The sequence below is a fragment of the Ornithorhynchus anatinus genome, chromosome 17 (assembly GCF_004115215.2).
Source record: "Ornithorhynchus anatinus isolate Pmale09 chromosome 17, mOrnAna1.pri.v4, whole genome shotgun sequence".
Lineage (NCBI taxonomy): Eukaryota > Metazoa > Chordata > Mammalia > Monotremata > Ornithorhynchidae > Ornithorhynchus > Ornithorhynchus anatinus.
The window spans coordinates 19,086,131-19,105,979 of NC_041744.1; the positions used below are offsets into that span (position 1 = coordinate 19,086,131).

Below are 19,849 nucleotides of genomic sequence, written 5' to 3' on the forward strand. Positions count from 1 at the left end.
AATAAGCTAAGAACGAACTGGGATGGACACCCTGTCCCACATGGGTCTCGCAGTCGTAATCCCCATTTTACAGCTGATGGAACTGAGGCACAGACAAGAGAAGTGACTTGCCCTAGGTCACACAGCAGACAAGAGGCAGAGTCAGGATTAGAAATCGGGTCCTGACTCTCAGGCCCATGCTCTATCCACAGATCACGGGATGGAAGGAAAATGACTCTTTATTGATGGGATTTGGGGAAATTTCAAGTTGTTCAGTCAACGGTATCTCCAGGTTTACTGTGTGCAGAACACTGTCCTCAGCGCTCGAGTACTAAGCGCTCGGGAAGCAGCGAGGCCCAAGTGAAAAGAGCACAGGCCTGGGAGTCGGAGGACCTGGGTTCCAATTCCACCTTCACCACTTAGCTGCCGGGCAAGTGACTTCACTTCTCTGGGCTTGAGTTTCCTGATCGGCAAATTGGGGGTTCAATTCCATTTCTCCCTCCTACTTACTTTCAGTCCTAGGTGGGAACTGATTATCCTGTCTTACGCTGAGTCCCAGAGCTTAGGATAAAAGTACTTAAACACCACAGTTTGTTTTTGGAGTACGAATAAAGCCGAGTTGGTAGACACGTTCCCTCCCCACAGCTGCTCATTCAACATTACCGTTATAGACCGTGACCCTTCGCACGGAGCAAATTCAACATTACGCTTTGGGCCGTGAGCGGGCCCGATTAGAACAGGCGGTTTAGAAGGTTCATTCGCTTTAGATGAGGCAATTTGCAATCAGAAGGTCAGAGGGCAAACCCATGTATGCGCCAGTAAAGTATCAGTAATGTGATTTTTTTCCCCCCTTTAATCTCCTTTTCTTAAATTCATAAAGCATCACGATAAATTCTGGAACAATGGCCAGAATTAGGGACTTCCAAGTGATGAGCTGCCTCAGAAAGGTCAGTGTTACTTATTGAGCATTTTCTGCGTGCAGTGCACTTCACTGAGAGCTCGGGAGAGTACAACGCAGTTGGTCCGCAATGAGCTTACATTTTAGAGAGGTATTTAACAATTACCATAGTCAATTTCCTCAACTGCAAAATGGTGATTAAACACCTTTTCTCTCCCTTCCTCATAAAATAAATGTCTTATATGCATTATCTCACGTAGCCCAAGGCTTAGAACTTACAAAGTGCTTAACAGAACCATTATCCTTATTACAGATATTATTTTAAGTGTCCATTCCATCTTGCCACGGTCATGTTTTTAGAACTCTCCCTTCTGTGTGCATGATTTCCTGTGCACTGAAACCATGAGAGTCCTATCATTTGAGTATTTCTGAACTCACAGAAAGTCAGGGTCCTGGTCAATCAGTCCATGGGACTTACTGGGTGCTTACTCTATTGCGAGCGCTTTACAAGTGCTTGGGAAAGTACAATATAACAGACACTTTCCCTGCCCACAACAAGCTTACAGTACAGGGGACTGGTCTAGCCTGCAGATCTTTCATCAGCAGATGGGGAGAAAAGAAAAATCAATTCCAGAAAACTCTTTGAGTCAAGTTGTATTCAGAGCATCCATAAAACCCCGAGTAGATACCATTCTTCACACTACCTTTTAAATGTCACAAGGATATTTTCTGGGATCATCAGAAGGGCAGAAAGCTGGATTGCGTTAAAAAATTCAACTGCCTCTAAACATAGAGGCCGATTTCTCCCCCGAGGCCCAATTCCTCCCTCCCCCAGCCCAGCTAGTCCCCACCTTTCTCTAATCATAATAATGATAATAATTTGGATATTTAAGCGCTCACCTGTGCCAGGCACTGTACTAAGCGCTGGTGTAGATACATTAGGTTGGCCCCAGTCCCTGTCCCACATAATTCTTGATTCTATTTATTGCCATTGTTCTTGTCTATTGCCATTTATGGCCATCGTTCTTGTCTGTCCGTCTCCCCCGATTAGACTGCAAGCCCGTCAAAGGGCAGGGACTGTCTATCTGTTACCGATTTGTCCATTCCAAGCGCTTAGTACAGTGCTCTGCACATAGTAAGTGCTCAATAAATACTATTGAATGAATAAAGCTCACAGTCTTAATCCCCATTTTACAGTGAGGGGATTGAGAGATGGAGAAATGAAGTGACTTGTCCAACATCACATAGCAGATGCCTTGATTGACATCACCTACAGTGAAACAGCATTATCAGTCCACGATATGACCCAGAAACCAAACATAATACTTCGCCCCCACAATAAACATAGTACACTAATGTCACTGAGCGCTGAGCTTGAGGGGCTTCTCCAATGTGGACCAGTGACGTGATAGGGCTTGAAAATAATAATAATGTTGGTATTTGTTAAGCGCCTACTATGTGCAGAGCACAGTTCTAAGCGCTGGGGTAGATACAGGGTAATCAGGTTTCCCACGTGAGGCTCCCAGTCTTTACCTGAGCAGTTTATTGAAAAGAAAATGGATGCAGGAATTCCTATAAATATTGAAAAATATTTAGACTCGCTGTGCTTCGATACCCTTAATTCCCACGCGTACATTCCTTCCCAGAGCTTAGTAAAGTTCTTGACACAATAAGCACTTTATACTATTACTGCTATTCAATCATATTTCAATCATATTTGAGCGCTTACTGTGTGCAGAACATTGTACCAAGTCCCTGGGAGAGTGTGCTGTAACAATAAACAGACAACCACTGCTCACAATGACTTACAATCTAGAGGAAGAGACTAAGGTAAATAAATTAAATTACAGATAAGTGCTGTGAGGCGTGGCTGAGTGGAAAGTGCACAGGCTTGGGAGTCAGAGGGCTCGGGTTCTAAAGCCCCCTCCGTCACCTGTGCGCTGTGTGACTTTGGGCAAACCACTTGACTTCTCTGTGCCTCAGTTACCTCATCTGGAAAATGGGGATTAAGACTGAGCCAAAGTGGGACAACCTTTCATTCATTCATTAGTATTTATTGAGCGCTTACTATGTGCACAGCACTGTACTAAGCGCTTGGAATGAACAAGTCGGCAACAGATAGAGACGGTCCCTGCCGTTTGATGGGCTTACGGTCTAATCGGGGGAGACGGACAGACAAGAACAACCTGATTATCTTGTATCTATCCCAGTGCTTAGAACAGGGCTTGGCACATAGCGGTTAAATGTCATCAATATTATTAAAGGGGTTAAGTCAGGGCAATGCAGATGGGAGTGGGAGAAGAGGAAAGGAGCGTTTAGTCAGGGAAGGCCTCTTGGAGGAGATGGGTCTTCAGTAAGGCTATGTAGAAGGGGAAGAGTAATCGCCTGTCGGAAGCTACTCTTCCTTATTTTATGCTGCCTAGATGAGGTATTGACTAAGCTTATTACGCAGAGCACTGCACCCTAACAGCACAGTCTTTCACCGTGGCATCAAAATATCTCAAGTGGGTTACTGGTTTCACCAAAAGAAACCAATATGGGAGAGTTGGGGGTGAGGGGGAGCAAGGGAAGAGAGAAAAATTACATGAATTCCTGCATCCATTTTCTTTTCAATAAACTGCTCAGCCAACGCACATCAAGCCCTATCGAGCCACGGAAGCGAAGGGGACTGAATTCCACATCGTCAGTGGTCCAAACGGGAGAAACCCCCTCAAGCTCAGCACACAGGAAGCATTTAATGGGGTCGGCCCAAAAACCCTTCCCAGAAATGAGGATCAAAGGAGAGAGCACAAAATAGGTAGTCAGGACACCTGCGTTCTGATCTAGGCTCCATCCCTTGTTCACCGTGTGACCTTGGGCAAGTCGCTTAACTGGGTTTCAGTTTTTTTTCATTTGAAACCTGGGGACTTGATACCAGACATGTTTGTTCAAGTGGCTTTTGTTAAATGCTTACTAGGTGCCAGGGTCTGTACTAAAGCGGAGAAGCTGCATGACCTAGTAGAAAGATCATAAGCTCAGGACCCCGAGTTTCTGGTTTCTAATCCTAACTCTGCCATCGGCCTTCTCCGTGAGCTTGGGCAAGTAAATGGATGACAAAGTCTACCCACCCAATGCTTCGCATACGGTAGATGCTGAAATACCACACAGACCAAAATTTATAATTCTCAACATTTGCTGATGGAAAAATCACAGTACGCTTTCAATTACTTCAACAAGATTAAACAGTGGTTGGGTGCCATTGATCATTACAATACATAGCATGTAAAGAGAGATTTCATATTGTAAAGCACAAATCAGATCCTAAGACCTAATATGTAAGCGTATAAGAAAAACCGGCTCTGCGACTTGTCCCTCTTTTGAGGAAATAAAACCTGGGATACGCTTTTAACTCGAATCATGTATGAGTTTCCAGAAGGTAATTTCTAATCCACGATACTAACGTTAAGAAATATCCTTCAGTTAAAGAGTTCATGCAACTCTTTTACCTTGGGGAAACATTTTAAACTCCTTCATTCAAGGACGCTGTGGTTACGTTTGTTAGTTTGGAAGCTCCTTTTGGGTAGGGGTGGCCCGGTTTTTTGTATTACTTTTTACGGCAGACGCGAAAATACTTTCCAAAGTGGAATGCCTCATCTCGGAAGGTCTTGGGTAACCGGGTTTCCCTCGCCGCGGGACTAACCGAGCAGTACAGCGAATCGACTTTTTCAGGATCTGGGCCGAAGAGGGCTGATTTAGCTTAATTAACTGCCGAAAAGCAAAGCTTCCACAGCGCTACCGACAGCTACATTAGCTCCAACGTACGCTTCGTGTCAGGGAGAATTAATAGGTTATACTTGGCTCCGAATCATTAATAATTTCTTTCCTTCTCCCACCCGGGAAGTCGGTTGGTTTCGGCGTACAGAGGTCCCCTTGACTGTCTGGACACTAAGGGGATGATTAACTCTTTCATCTCACTGCGGGGGTTAAATTGATGGTGTTGCAATGGGAAATGACTCCCTAGAATCAATCTTTTTTTTTTTTTTTTTTTTTAAAGACAGCTTAACCTCTGACCATCAGTACAGTTTTAGTCACTGTGAGAAACGAGATCATAACGAAGCGATTAAATCCATCAAGACCCCTCACTACTGGGTCAGTTCAATTGTGACCCACACCCTTTGTGCAAACAACCATTCATTCAAATCGAAGCCTGGATGAACAGAGAGATGGTTGCTTTTTGGACTAACCACTGACTTTTCTCTAAGAGCATAGCGACTGTTTTCTGAGCACTTGTATGTGTGTGCTAAGAATATTACAATTTTTAGTGTAATCATTGTGATACTGAAGCTATTTAAGGGCTTACCATGTATCAAGCAATGGGGTAAATGCAAGCTAAAATCAGGTTGGACACTGTCCCCGTCCTGCATGGGGCTCACAGTCTCAATCACCATTTTGCAATTGTGGTAACTGAGGGACTGAGAAGTGAAGTGACTTGCCCAAGATCACACAGCTGACAAGTGGTGGAGCCAGGATTAATAATAATAATAATAATGACGATGGTAACTGTTAAGCACTTACTATGTGCCAAGCACTGTTCTAAGCGCCGGGGGTGATACAAGGTGATCAGGTTGTCCCACGTGGGGCTCACAGTCTTAAATCCCCATTTTACAGGTGAGGCAACTGAGGCACAGAGAAGTCAAGTGACTTGCCCAAAGTCACCCAGCTGGCAAGAGGTGGAGCTGGGATTAGAACCCATGACCTCTGACTCCCAAGCTCGGGCTCTTTCCACTGAGCCACGCTCAGATCCAGGTGCTTCTCACTCCAGGCTTGACTTTTATCCACTAAGCCCCGCTGCTTCTCTTCTGTATTATGTACTAAAACCTCGGAAGGTACGAAACAACCGGACCTCCAAGCTTCACATGGAGCTTATCCTTCACAGAGGAGGAAAACAATTAAAATAATTACAAGTAAAAGCAATGCCCTGAATAACTACCCTCATCGATGACAAATTTGAGGGTCCAATCTTAGTAGACAAGGTGTTCCCCATCATTTTCATCCTCCTCCTCCAATTTTTCTGACTCTGTTCTGCCCCAAATCATGGCTGAAAGAACTCTACTCACCGTCCCAGCTGCGGGCATACTTGGACTTGCCCAAATGGCAAGACATCATCTCTTTTTCATTCCCTACATCCTTCCCGTTAAAGCCCTGTGACGTGATGGAGTCCACCGTGGTTGACGGAGCTAACCAGAACATCACACCAGAAATTTAAATCATTCCATTCCAAAGGACCTAGAGCTCCTCGCAGAACAATGGTTGTATGCCCGGCTTCTCGATCGTATATATCGAGCGCTGACTACACGCAGGGCACTGTGCTAAGCACTTGGGAGAATAGAGCACAACAGCAACTCTTTGTATAGAGGAAGCGGCAACAAGAAGGGCGGCTTAAATCTCCTCCGGGGGCCTCAAGCTACCGACATTCGGTAGTGGAGCCGACTAAAGAAAAACGATATGTCCGTCATGATTAATCCCTCAGGTCTCTATTATTCAACATGTAACTACCCACTGAAAGCTATATTTTAAAATGCTTAGGGAGATCCACTCCCTAAAGGCAGGCTTTGCATGATATATATTTTGAATAATAACTAAAGAAGAGTATTTTCCTAACCCTAATGAGGAAGCAGCCATAGCCTAGTGGATAAAGCATGAGGCTGGGAGTCAGAAGGACCTGCATTCTAATCCCAGCTCTGCTGTGTGACACTGGGCAAGTCCCTGGGTGTCAGTTCCCTCATCTGTAAAATGGGAATTAAAACTGTTAGCCCTTTGTGGAACGTGGACTGTGTCACGTGGCAGCCTGTGTCTATCCCAGAGCCTAGCAGGTCTGGGCTATTTTTTATGGTTTATGAATTATTTTTGGCCAAAGAATGTGTCACTTTTTTATCCTGTATTCCCCAAGTGATTAGCACATTGCATAGCATCTAGTAGGTGCTCACTTAGTAGTATCCCTTCCACTTTGCAAATAATGTTTCCTCAACAGCCTAACATAGAAGGGAGAACCAAAAACAACAAATCTCGACCATAAAGCACAGAGATACTTGAGTCCTGGAGAAAGGAAAAGGTTAGATATTTCACAGTTGGATTGGAAAGGTGGATTTTGAAAGGTTAATTTATTGTTCCGTGGTCACGGAAAAAGATGGTAAATGTTTTTTCTAATCCCCAGTATTGGCATGGGCTCATTCACGTAGAGTGTGAGGCCAGGAAAATTGATTTGACCTCTAAAAATGATGACATTTGTTCAACACCTATGCGCTAAGCACTGAGATAGGTTATAAAAATCAATCCATATCTGATATAACAAATATTTGCGGAACATTGGCTTGTGATCTCCCACTCCAAAGACAGGTCTCGGCCATTTAATATTACTCTTCCATCGCAAAATGATCAATTGAGCAATTTACTAATGGTGGAAAAATTCCGGTGTTTGCTTGATAGCTTTTCACGGGCATATTGATTTTTCAGATTTTATACAGTAAATCCGAGTTAATATCGGGTTTTATTCCCGGCTAAATTGAGTAAGAACCGGGTGTAGATTCTGAACGGGGGGGGGTTTACTGGAGCTATTCCCCACCACTACACATTCATGGCAAGTGCTCTTTTGTTGTGTAACACGCAAACAGTTGCGTCTACTTGACATCACAATGGCCCTTAGCCACACCGGGCAGCCATGTTAAATGCTCATCAACAGGGTCTGTGGACAACGCAAAAAATCTTACAACCACACCTTGTTTCAACCTCAAAAATGGACTGCCCCCAAAAAGGAAAAGAAGGCCTTACATATAAGCCAAAGCTGGCACAACTTCCACTTTACCCCACAAACTATCCAACGGGGAGACAAGCTGTGTCCGGGAACATGTTTACGATCCACTTAAACCTAAGTCAGATATCACATTTCACAACACATGGAGTCTTCTGCTCCTAGCAGAGACACCCATCACAGTGATCCGCTACATTGACTTTATCTGACCGTATTGGATGAATTCTCATATCAACTCTTTTGGGGAGTGGAGGAAGAGGCAAGAGCAGAGAGGCTTTAAGAAAAAATTCAGCAGACAGCACTAAGGAAAAAAAAATATATAAGAGAAACTCTGGTATTTAGGAAAATACTCTGTGGAATTGTGTGCCTATTTGCTGTCTGCGCACATATTTATTCTCTTTGGGGTACAAGCATTCATATGTATGGATTCAGATTTCACATCTACAAGTCTATAGCCCCTCGACTTTCCCTCCCCCTATAATTCCCTTGCCTCCAACAACTCCCACAGCCTGTGAGCAATTCTAAATTCAACAATTGTAGAAAAAACCCCCACCTTCAAGCAAAGATATTTATTGAGGGCTTACTGTGCTAAGCTCTTTTCTTCCAGTCTAGAGGGGTACATGGCTCCTTAGCAGGGTGGCTCCGTGGAAAGAGCCCGGGCTTGGGAGTCAGAGGTCATGGATTCTAATCCCAGCTCTGCCACTCGTCAGCTGGGTGACTGTGGGCAAGTCACTTTACCGTGCCTCAGTTCCCTCATCTGTAAAATGGGGATTAAGACTGTGAGCCTCACGTGGGACAACCTGATGACCCTGTATCTACCCTAGCGCTTAGACCAGCGCTCTGCACTGCGCTTGCTGGGGGCAGTGAACACGGCGGCCAGCTCCGTGTCCTCTCCCAAGTGCTTAGAACAGCGTTCTGCACACACTAAGAGCTCAATAAATATACCTGATCATGTTCGATTCTCCTCCTGCTTCAGGTTTCTGTCACTTATTTTTCCCCCCCGAGGCACATCTGGTTAGAGAATCTTAAGCTTTGATAAGGATGGAAGCATTTCCTTAATCAGTAACACATAAAAGGAAAGACTCCCACCAGCAAATGAGTCAAATGGTTTCAGGTGCCCCCTGCCCTTTTAAGTGGTGTTTGTTAAGGAACTGTACTAAGCGCTAAGGTAGACCAAAGATCCCCAGTTTGGACACAGTCCATGTCCCACATGTGTCTGTCTTAATCCCCATTTTGCAGATGCGGTAACTGAGGCCCAGAGGAGTTAAGCGACTTACCCCAAGTCACCCAGCAGACAACTAACAGAGCTGGAATCGGAACCGAGGTCTTCTGACTCCTAGGCCTGTGCTCTTTCCACTAGACCAAGCCCTTCCCAGACCACTCCCTTGATCTAAGGATCTTCGAAACTTTTCCACCCTGGTTTTATTTCCTCTGTATCGCTCCGAATTTTCCATCTCTCCCCTCCACCTTAAGACCACGGTTCACTCTTCTCACCTCGCTTCTACTCATGCTACCTTACCCCTTGAATCACCAGTTTTTATCAATGCCGACATTCCTGTTCTTTCATTTCAGGAAGTCCTGACCCCCCAAAACAACTTCACACGATCTCCATCTTCCCCCTTTCATGACCTTTCAAGCGCTCAAGCCACCCAGCTCCATACGTGAGACGCACGCACGTCACAGAATGGGAGGATGAAGGAAATCTCCCCCCCGCGGCTTTCACTTGGATGTCAGAATCCAACCCCAACCGGGAAGGGAAGCGGGAAGCAAGAAGCGACCTTTCTTCCTACGACACGGTCTTAAGTTTCCTCCAGAGTTAGACCCGAAAGGTCAGCCCTTGGTACTCATTTTCAAACAGGCACATTCTCCTTCAGTCACCTTCGCAGACCGAACGGGACCTCAGACGCTTCTGGGGAGCCCCGGAAGCTATCTTTTAACATAAATAGATGAATCGACGGCAATCCAACCCAAATGAGAGGGAAATGCCGCCGTGGTGTTTCCGATGGGTCACAACTGGGGACGGATAGCAAAGATCTTCACGCGCAGAGGACGTCTTACTCACGTTTAGACGACTGAAGACGTCACGTGGTCCATCTGAACCTTTAAGCCGAAGACCTTCCTTCCTTCCAGATCCCTCAGCGACTTCACTCGATCCCCATTCGGTCCGCTTCGGACACCGACTCTCTTCTCTCCTCTTGGCAGATAAACTCCTCCACGGGCAACCCGACTTAGGGGAGTCTGAATCCTCTCAGGCTGCTACTTGGTAGGAAGAGACTGGATTGAGATGCCAAGATTTCTGCCCTCCACAATCAACCCCCCATTCCAGCTAAAGGAAAGAGCAGCCAACCTCCCTCCAAGCTCTCTCCCTCAACTCTGTTTCCCACGTGGCCCCTCCCTCCCCCAGCTGAAGATTCCCATTCATTAGAAGCCCCTTATGAAGCCCTAACAAGGCACAGCTGGGTTCTTAGACCAGGTGCAGGCCCTTTAAAAAGAACAAAGTCTCCACCCTGCTTTGCCCCTTGAAAGTCAAAATAAGCAACCACGAGGAGTTTTCTGGAGTCTTCGAATTGAAATAAATGCCAACTGAAGAAAGAAAACTACGCTTTGCCCCAATCCATCTTGATACCGAATTTGAGCGTACCCTATATTTTAATTTTCCAGCCACCTGATTTTTTTTTTTTTTGGACTGGATACGGTGGCAGGGACCCAAAGACGAATCTGAGCTATTTTACCCCTTCCCTAATTTACATCTCTATCATCCATCTGAAAAATAATCCTCACTGAGCTATTTGTTCACTGTTACCTTGGGTCAAGCACTGTGTTAAGCACGGGGGTAGATATAATACAATCAGACCAGACAGAGACCATCATGAAGCTTCACATTCCAAGATGAGGGGAGCACGGGTACTGATTTCACCTTTCAACGGAGGAAGAAGCTGAGCTACCCCGAGAAGTGAAGTGACTCGTCCAAGGCCACCTGGCAGGCAAGTGGCGGATCCAGGATTAGAACCCAGATCTCCCAACTCCCAATCCTGTGCTGTTTCCAATAAGCCAGGCTGCAAAATCATACCTAATTCAATTTCTATTGCTGTCAGTAGCGTGAATACACGCAAACCCCGTTACATCTCCCCCATTTATCAAGTTGAACACGAAGCAAGGATTGTCTCCGCTCCTAGTTTCAGGATTTATTTCTACCAAACTCCTCCTTTTTCTTCCTCTTCAGGCCTGGCTCTACCCTCTCAATCCCCTTTTTATTAGTAGTTAAGAACTTAATAAGTGCCAGGCACTGTACTAAACCTTCTTCCTTTACCTAGATCTCATCTATCTCCCCACAGACCTCTCGCCCACATCCCACCTCTGGCCCGGAACGCCCTTCCTCCTCATATCCGACAGACAATGACTCTCCCCATTTCAAAGCCTTATTGAAGGCCCACCTCCTCCAAGAAGCCTTCCCGGACTATGCCTCCTTTTCCTCTTCTCCTACTCCCTTTTGTGTCTGACTTGCTCCCTTTATTCATCTCCCCCTTCCAACCACACAGCCCTTATGTACATATCTGTAATTTATTGATTTATACTAATAACCGTCTCCCCGTTTGACTTTAAACCCACTGGGCGCAGGGAATGTGTCTGTTAATTGTTACACTGTCCTCTCCCAAGCATTTAGTGCAGCGTTCTGCACGCAGCGAGCGCTCAATATGATCGACTAAGTGCACGATAAACACGACTGAATGACTGATTACAGGCTGCTTTCTCTCGTTCTCACACTGTGTCCCTGACTTCCTAACTCTAGTCCTACCCCCCTTTCCGGAAGGCCCAGTTATCAAGCGCTTTTGAGAACTTCAGAATGCATTATTCCAGATTCCTAGCCAATTATAGTTGGATTCCTCCAGATCTCCCAGTGCTTTCAGCGGCAGGTTAACTGAATTATGGCTCTGGAAGGAAGAAATCCATAAGGTCGGAGCATCTTGCTTCAATCGAGTTTGAAGGAGAAAAGACCCCGGACTTTGGAAAGATCTATCTGAGGTGCCACGGTGTCCCAGATTTTCTTTCAGTTTCCGTTTCGCTTGCCCTCTCACAACCCTGGAGATTGACTGAGCCGGATTCCACGGCTACCGAGGGTGCGGAAAAGGAAGAACGCAATCGGCGTGGCCTGGTGGAAAGAGCACGGGCCTGGGAGTCAGGGAACCTGGGTTCTCCTCCCGGCTCTGCCACTTTTCTGTTCCGTGACCACGGACAAGTCACTTCACTTCTCTGGGCCTCAGTTTCCTCATCTGTAAAATGGAGAGCCCAATGTGGGAGAGCAACTGTGTCCAACCTGATTATCTTCCATCTATTCCAGAGTTTAGTATAGGGGCAGGCACACGGTAAGAACATAAAAAAAAAAATCACAAAACCCACACAACCCTTAGGATTTAAGAGCTTTCTCAGAAAGGAAGATCTCCTAAATTATTTAGCGTGAAGGCGGCGGTTCTCGCAAAGAGCCCGGTTCTGGGACCGGTCCTGATTCCTCCACTTGTCTGCTGTGTGACCCTTTGGGAAATCAGTAATTCATTTATTTATATTCATTTCTGTCTCCCGCTCTAGACTGTAAGCTAGTTGTAGGCGGGGAACGTACCACCAGCTCTGTCATTAATAATGCTGGTATTTGTTAAGTGCTTACTACGTGCAGAGCACTGTTCTAAGCGCTGGGGAAGATACAGGGTAATCATGTTGTCCCACGTGAGGCTCACAGTTACTCCCCATTTTACAGATGAGGGAACTGAGGCCCAGAGAAGTGAAGTGACTTGCCCACAGTCACCCAGCTGACGAGTGGCAGAGCCGGGATTCGAACCCATGACCTCTGACTCCCAAGCCCAGGCTCTATCCACTGTCATACTGTCCTCTGCCTAGCGCACTGTATAAAATAAGCGCATCCGGGAGTTACGATTGATAAATCAGTCACTTAACTTCTCGCTTCCCCATTTTCTTCATCGGAAAGAAAAGAACACGTGTTCCCTCCCCGCCTGAGATTATGTACCTTCTGTCGGCCAGAAAACTGATCTACCCTCAGGCCCACGGCACTTTCTTACATATCCATAATAACGATGATGGTATCTGTTAAGCGCTTACTATGTGCCAAGCACTGTTCTAAGCGATGGGGTGGATACAAGGTAATCAGGGTGTCCCACGTGGGGAATCACAGTCTTCATCCCCATTTTACAGATGAGGTAACCAAGGTACGGAGAAGTGAAGTGATTTGCCCAAAGTCACTCAGCTGACGAATGGCAGAGTGGGGATTAGAACCCAGGACCTCTGACTTCCAGGCCCGTGCTCTTTCCACCAAGCCACGCTGCTTTCCTATGACTATCCTTCTCCCCCACTAGATTCTAAGCTCATTATGGGCCGGGAATGCGTAGTGTATTCTCCTGAATGTTTAGTACAGTGTTCTGCACATGATAAATGCTGTATAATTTATTTGCTATTGTTTTAATGAGATGTTCATCCCCTCGATTCTATTTATTGCTATCGTTCTCGCCTGTCCGTCTCCCCCGACTAGACCGTGCGCCCGTCAAAGGGCAGGGACTGTCTCTATCTGTTACCGATTTGTACATTCCAAGCGCTCAGTACAGTGCTCTGCACATAGTAAGCGCTCGATAAATACTACTGAATGAACCAAGTGATGTCTGTCTCCCCGTCTCGACCGGAAGCTTGCTATGGGGAGGGGACGTTTCTCTAATCAGATAGTACTGGTGCTCCTGGGTACTTAGCACAGTGCTCTGCGTGACTCAGTGGGACGAGCACAGGCTGGAGAGGCAGAGGTCGTGGGTTCTAATCCCGGCTCCGTCACGTGTCGGCTGTGTGACTTTGGGCAAGTCCCTTCACTTCTCTGGGTCTCAGTTCCCTCATCTATAAAATGGGGATGAGGTCTGTGAGCCCCATGTGGGAGGCCCTGATTACCTTGTATCTCCCCCAGCGCCCAGAACAGTGCTCTGCACCATAGAAAGTGCTTAACAAGTGTCATAATTATTATTATTATTATCGTATTTCTCCCCCTTTAGACCATTTTGAGCAGGGAACTGGTCTGTCTACTCTTTTTCTGTAGTGTACCCTCCCATGAGATTAGTTCAGTACTCCGCACACTGTAACACTCAGTAGATACCACTGCTTGACCGATCTAATGTCGGGTTTCTATTTTAGCCCGTAGCGCAGTGCTTGGCCCACAGTAAGCACCTAACACATTCCACAGTTGTCCTTATTACTCCAGGACAGACGTCATTACCATAGCTGGGGTTTTCAGGTGTCGCTTTTCAGCCAAACCTGATCTCCTCCCGGTGGTAAAGGCCGACCATTCATCGGTCATTCGAAGGGACAAAAGGGTAGAGGATTTTTGAGAAGAGCACTGTACTGGACGCTTAAGAGAGCCCAGTGGAGGTAGTGGACATGAACCCCGATCAGAGGGAGCTTAGAGCAAAATGATCCCACCAAAACGGCGTCCATTAAGGGGGCCGATTTGAAAATCACGCGGGAGAACGTCGAATTTCCAAGACGGCGAAAGGGGGCATTTCCTGCGGGAAAACCGCTAACCCTTCGGGACGCGAAAACGTTGTGATTTGGTCAAGGTCTGCCTGGAGACGGGGGACGAACTAGATGACCTATAACCTCCCGTCTCTGTTTCGATCCCTAACCCATCCCTCTCCGTCAGGGAAGGGGGTGAGGGAGGAAATGAGATTAAAAAACACCCTCCCGGGACCTTTCTGTCCATCGGGGGCCACCTCCCTCTCTAGCGACGTGGTCTATTTCCCCTCTTCTTTCAGAATTTTCTCCCAATCTGGTGTGATAAATTCAGCCAACCATCCCCGATCCCTGGGTCTGAAATCACAGAGGGCACGGACATTAGAGAAGTTAATTAGAAATTAACGGACACTCCGGTTTTGCAAACAGCAATGTATTAAATGATCCTGGGTATGTCGGCAGACGTTTATTGTGACATGAATCAAAATATTATGGATCCGCGCTCACTTTAGACCATTTAAATGTAAATCTATTATTCAGTCTGCGGAGTCGGGCATCGTCTTCTTTCACGCTACGATCGCGAAGGGCAGATTGCGTTCCCGGCTTAGGGGAACGTGAACCGTTCGCCCAACGTGAATGTGAATGAACTCGAGGGGCCTTTAACAGTCGTTGCACGTGGTCTGTTAAGATCGGCGCTTAGAACAGTGCTTGGCGTATAGTCAGCGCTGAAAAAATATCATTATTATCATTATCCTTGGGACCCAGCTGAAAGCCACCCCTTGACTAGGAACTTTAAACCATACAAACACCTGTAGCGATTTTATGCACACCCTCTTTTAACACTTTCACCCACACGATTACTTTCCTTCTTAACTTTCTCTGTGCCTCAGTGACCTCATCTGTAAAACACGGGCATTAAGAGTGTGAGGCCCATGTGGGACAGGGACTGCGTCCGCCCTGATAAACTGGTACCTACCCCAGCACGGAGAACCGTGCTTGGCACACGCTGCTTAGAAAAGCAGCGTGGCTCAGTGGAAAGAGCCCGGGCTTGGGAGGTCGTGGGTTCGAATGCCGGCTCTGCCACTTGGCAGCTGGGTGACTGCGGGCAGGTCCCTTCACTTCTCGGTGCCTCGGTGACCTCATCTGTCAAATGGGGATTGACTGTGAGCTTCACGTGGGCCAACCTGATGACCCCGTATCTCCCCCAGCGCTTAGAACAGTGCTCTGCACACAGTAAGCGCTTAACAGATACCAACATTATGATTATTACAGTAAGCGCTCAACAAGTACCACGTTCTTATCATTTATTATCCTCTACCCACCATGCCATGCTCCTTCTCCATTTGAAGCAGCATGGCCTATTGGAAGGATCACGGGCCTGGACGTCAGAGGACCTGGGTTCTGATCCTGACTCTGCCACCCGTCTTCCGGGTGACCCCCCGGAGAAGTCAGTTTCCTTCTCTGGGCTTCAGTTACCTCATCCGTAAAATGGTGACTGAGACCGTTAGCCCCAGGTGGAGCACGGATTGGGTGGAACCTGTTTGGCTCGGATCCGCCCCAGCGCTTAGTACAGTGCCTGGCACATAATAAATGCTAAACAAATTACACCGGAAAAAACACAAAAATGAGAGTAACCTCTTGGTGCAAAAACTGAGTTTTCATCCTACCCACTTTCCAAATTTGATCCAAATGAATACATCATTCAATGCTATTTACTGAGCGCATAGAACGGAGCAGAGTACTATATTAAGCACTTGGGAGACTGTAATACAACAGAGAAGCGGTGTGGCCTAGTGGATAGAGCAAAGGCCCTGGAGTCAGAATGATCTGGGTTCTAATCCCTCCCCCGGAATGTGTCTGCTGTGTGACCTTGGGTAAGTCGCTGCACTTCTACGTATCTGTCATTTATTTATATATCTTCATTTATATTAATGTCTGTCTGCCCCCTAGACCGTAAGGTCAGTGCGGGCAGGAATTGTGTCTGATTTATTGTTATATTGGACTCTTCCCAGTGCTTAGTACAGCGCTCTGCACACTGCATGCACTCAATAAATACAACCGAGTGAATCAATATATGAATACTATTGAATTAGTAGCAGCGTGCAGTGAATTAGTAACGGGAAGCGGCGTGGCTCAGTGGGCTTGACAGTCAGCGGTCATGGGTTCGAAACCCAGCTCCGCCACTTGGCAGCTGTGTGACCGCGGGCAAGCCACTTAACTTCTCTGTGCCTCGGGTACCTCATCTGTAAAATAGGGATTAAGCCTGCGAGCCTCACGTGGGACAACCTGATGACCCCGTATCTCCCCCGGCGCTTAGGACAGTGCTCTGCACATAGTAAGCGCTTAACAAATACCAACATTATTATTATTATTATGACCAAGTGAGTTGTCCCTCATCTCGCTGCGTAGCTAGACTGGAAGCTTACTGTGGGGCCGGACCGTCTCTACCATCTGTTCTGTCTTTTCTCAAGGATTTTTCCAGTGTTCTGCACACGGTGAGCACTCAATCGGTACCACGGAGGGTGGTGATATCAGGTTTCTTTTCCCCGGAAGGTGTGGGACCCGTTTCCCTTGAAGTCAACAGTTTAAGTGCCGGATGCAGCGTGCCCAAGAGGGCAACAGAAAATTACCAACTCGGCTGATCCAAGGGGGAGAACTGACGTGGAAGATCCAATCACTTGCCAGGAGAAAGTGTGCTGATTCCTAATCCAAACAACGTGATTTCCCCTTTTAACTCAAACAGATCGACAACACATACCGCGTCTCGGGCCGAGAGTTTTGAGATTCCCTGGGAGTCTGTGAAATACTCTCAGGTTTTCAAAGACGTGATTAAAAATGCAGTGCCACTGGAAATTCGAGAGCGGGATCTGTAATTTTCTTTCAGCTTTCACAAAATAACGATACTACAGAGCGGCAGCACGGCTGGGAGTCAGAGAAGGGGGGTTCTAATCCCGGCTCCGCCACTCGTCTGCGGTGCGTCCTCGGGAAAGTCGCTTCTCTCCTCTGTGCCTCTGTTACCTCATCTGTAAAATGGGGATTGAGGCCGTGAGCCCCACGTGGGAAAGGGACTGCGTCCAACCTAACTACTTTCTATCTACTTCTATCCCATAGTAAAAGCTTAACAAATACCATGCTTTATTTTTGAAAACTTTTAACGGAGCTAGAATTCAACAGGGTCGGGAGACACAATGATCCAGGACCATCTGGATATGTCACGGCGCTTCGTATGTTAGCGTAATCCTCGGAGATGTGTACGAGATCCGGGCCGAGAGACATTTTCTCCAGATTTTGGTGGGAGGAATAAACATAGTGAATCAGCTCTAGGTAGCTTCCTTTTATTGCAACAGCTCTAATGGGCCATTAGGAATATTACTGAATTGGACCATCTCTTTCGGATTCATTTTCTCCAGTGAAATATCGTATCGCAGTTAATCTTCATTAGGCCATGTTGAAAAGTTATCGATCTGGTGCTCGGAGTGATACATTACAGGCGATTGTAGAGTGATCCATTTCTTCAAAATGTCCAAACATTGATTGCCAAATGCCAATTTTCTTTCCACCTCAGTGGTTTTGTGATATTTGCTCAAAAACAAGCCTAATTGGAATCTCTCGCTACAAAAAATGCATCTGTCTCTTATCCATCTCTCCCAGCCCAAGATGAATATTCTGAGTCAACGTGTTTCTGCAGAAGGTTAATAAATAAATAACGAGTCTAAGTAGCCTCCTTGCCGGGTTGCACAAGCAAACAACTGAGGGGACATTTCATCGTCTAATAACCAGCCCTTGAACAGAGAGATTATAAACGGACTTCCCCTCTTCTGAAACTTTTATTCCCTGAAGCCTCAGGAGCAATCCAGAGATTCAGTAAATCCAACCCATATTTCCGATAAATTGGCTTCTCACGGCAGACGGTCCGATATTTCCGATAATAATAACGATGCTATTTGTTAAGCGCCTCCTGCGCGTCAAGGTTTGTTCTAAGCTCTTGGGTGGATATTAGCTAGTCAGTGTGGACAGATTTCCTGTCCCACCTGGGGTTCACAGTCTTAATCCCCATTTTACAGATGAGAGAACTGAGGCCCATCTCCTCCGAGAAGTCTTCCCTGAAAAAGTCCTCCTCTCCTCTTCTTCCACTCCCTTCTGCGTCACCCTGACTTACTCCAATCATTCATCTTCCCTCCCATCCCACAGTTTATGTATCTGTATTTCATTTGTTTATATTACTGTCTGTCTCTCCCTCTAGACTGTGATCTCACTGCGGGCAGGGAATAGGTCTGCGGTTGCACACTCCCAAGCATCTAGTAAAGCGCTTTTCACACGGTAAGCGCTCAATAAATACGACTGAATTGAATAGGAGGGGCCAAGGTGATGGAGGGCTTTAAAGCCGATGGTTAGAAGTCTCTTTTCAGTGCAGAGGTGGACGGGTAACCGCTGGAGGTCCGTGAGGGGTAGGGAAACACGGACTGAGCGCTTTTGTAGAAAAATGATCTGGGCGGCATTATTAATGGGAAATATTATTGGCAAGTGCTCCATAAATACCGCTTAGAAAAATAATTTGTATGTTAAGTCATCTAATTAAAAGCCATTCATTATACACTCATATTTACTTGGCTTTTGGACCACACAATTATATTTTCCATCAGTCGGTAATAGGTTTCCAGTTTTTAGGTCAATTCGATGGATCTTGGACCCTTATCAATGGCCTTAACATCCTAAATTTCATTTTGCATTCCTTCACCTCTGACCCGTTTTACGACTCTGTCATTAACCGTGAGCCCCACGTGGGGCGTGGACTGAATCCACCTGTTCATCTCGTATCTAGCCCGTCGCTTAGTACAGTGCCTGGCACCCGGTAAGGACTTCACAGATACCCAAAAAAAGTGTTTTTCAAGGAATGCTGAATTCCACTCATTCTCCACATTCGACTCGCCTCTCTTGGACTAAACCTATCCTCCTTCCTGCTTGGAAATCTCGAGGGATATTGGGAGTCCTTCAATCAATCCATTGTATTTATTGAGCGGTGACCACTTGCAGAGCACCATATTGGGAAGCGGCGTGGCTCGGTGGAAAAGAGCCCGGGCTTCGGAGTCAGAGGTCATGAGTTCGACTCCCGGCTCTGCCATTTGTCGGCTGGGTGACGGTGGGCGAGTCACTTCACTTCCCTGGGCCTCGGTGACCTCATCTGTAAAATGGGGATTAAGACTGTGAGCCCCACGTGGGACAACCCGACTCCCCTACGTCTACCCCAGCGCTTAGAACAGTGCTCTGCACAGAGTAAGCGCTTAACAAATACCAACATCAATAAGCACTTGCTCATTATGGCCGGTGAGCCGAATGGGGAGCGTTTCAGAGCTGAAGGAAAAGGCTCTCAGCTCTTGGATAACCATCATCTCGGTTAAGTGCTTATTATGTGTCGGGCACTGTACTAAGCACCGAGGTGGATATGAACAAATCGTGTCGGAGGTGGTTTCCACCCCACGTGGGGCTCACAGTCTCAAGCCCCATTTTACAGATGAGGGGACTGAGGCACAGGGAAGCAAAGTGGCTTGCCCAAGGTCACGCAGCAGGATCAGAACCCATCACCTTCGGAGGCCCCGGTGGGGATTCTATCCCCTACACCACGCTGCTTCAGTTGAATGTGCACCCCCAGAAAAGGAGGAGTAGTCTAACCCTGCTATTTAACTTTGACTTGG

At 46.7% G+C, this 19,849-nt stretch overlaps 1 long non-coding RNA gene across 1 annotated transcript in view; it reads right to left on the reverse strand.

Annotated features, from left to right (window-relative positions):
* The window catches only part of LOC114817678, a 51,139-nt gene extending 41,116 nt beyond the window's left edge, over positions 1–10,023 (reverse strand). The window contains exon 1 of the long non-coding RNA XR_003765534.2: positions 9,727–10,023. This is a non-coding gene — a long non-coding RNA (uncharacterized LOC114817678). The remainder of the gene's footprint in view (positions 1–9,726) is intronic.
* Positions 10,024–19,849: the final 9,826 nt, after the last annotated feature.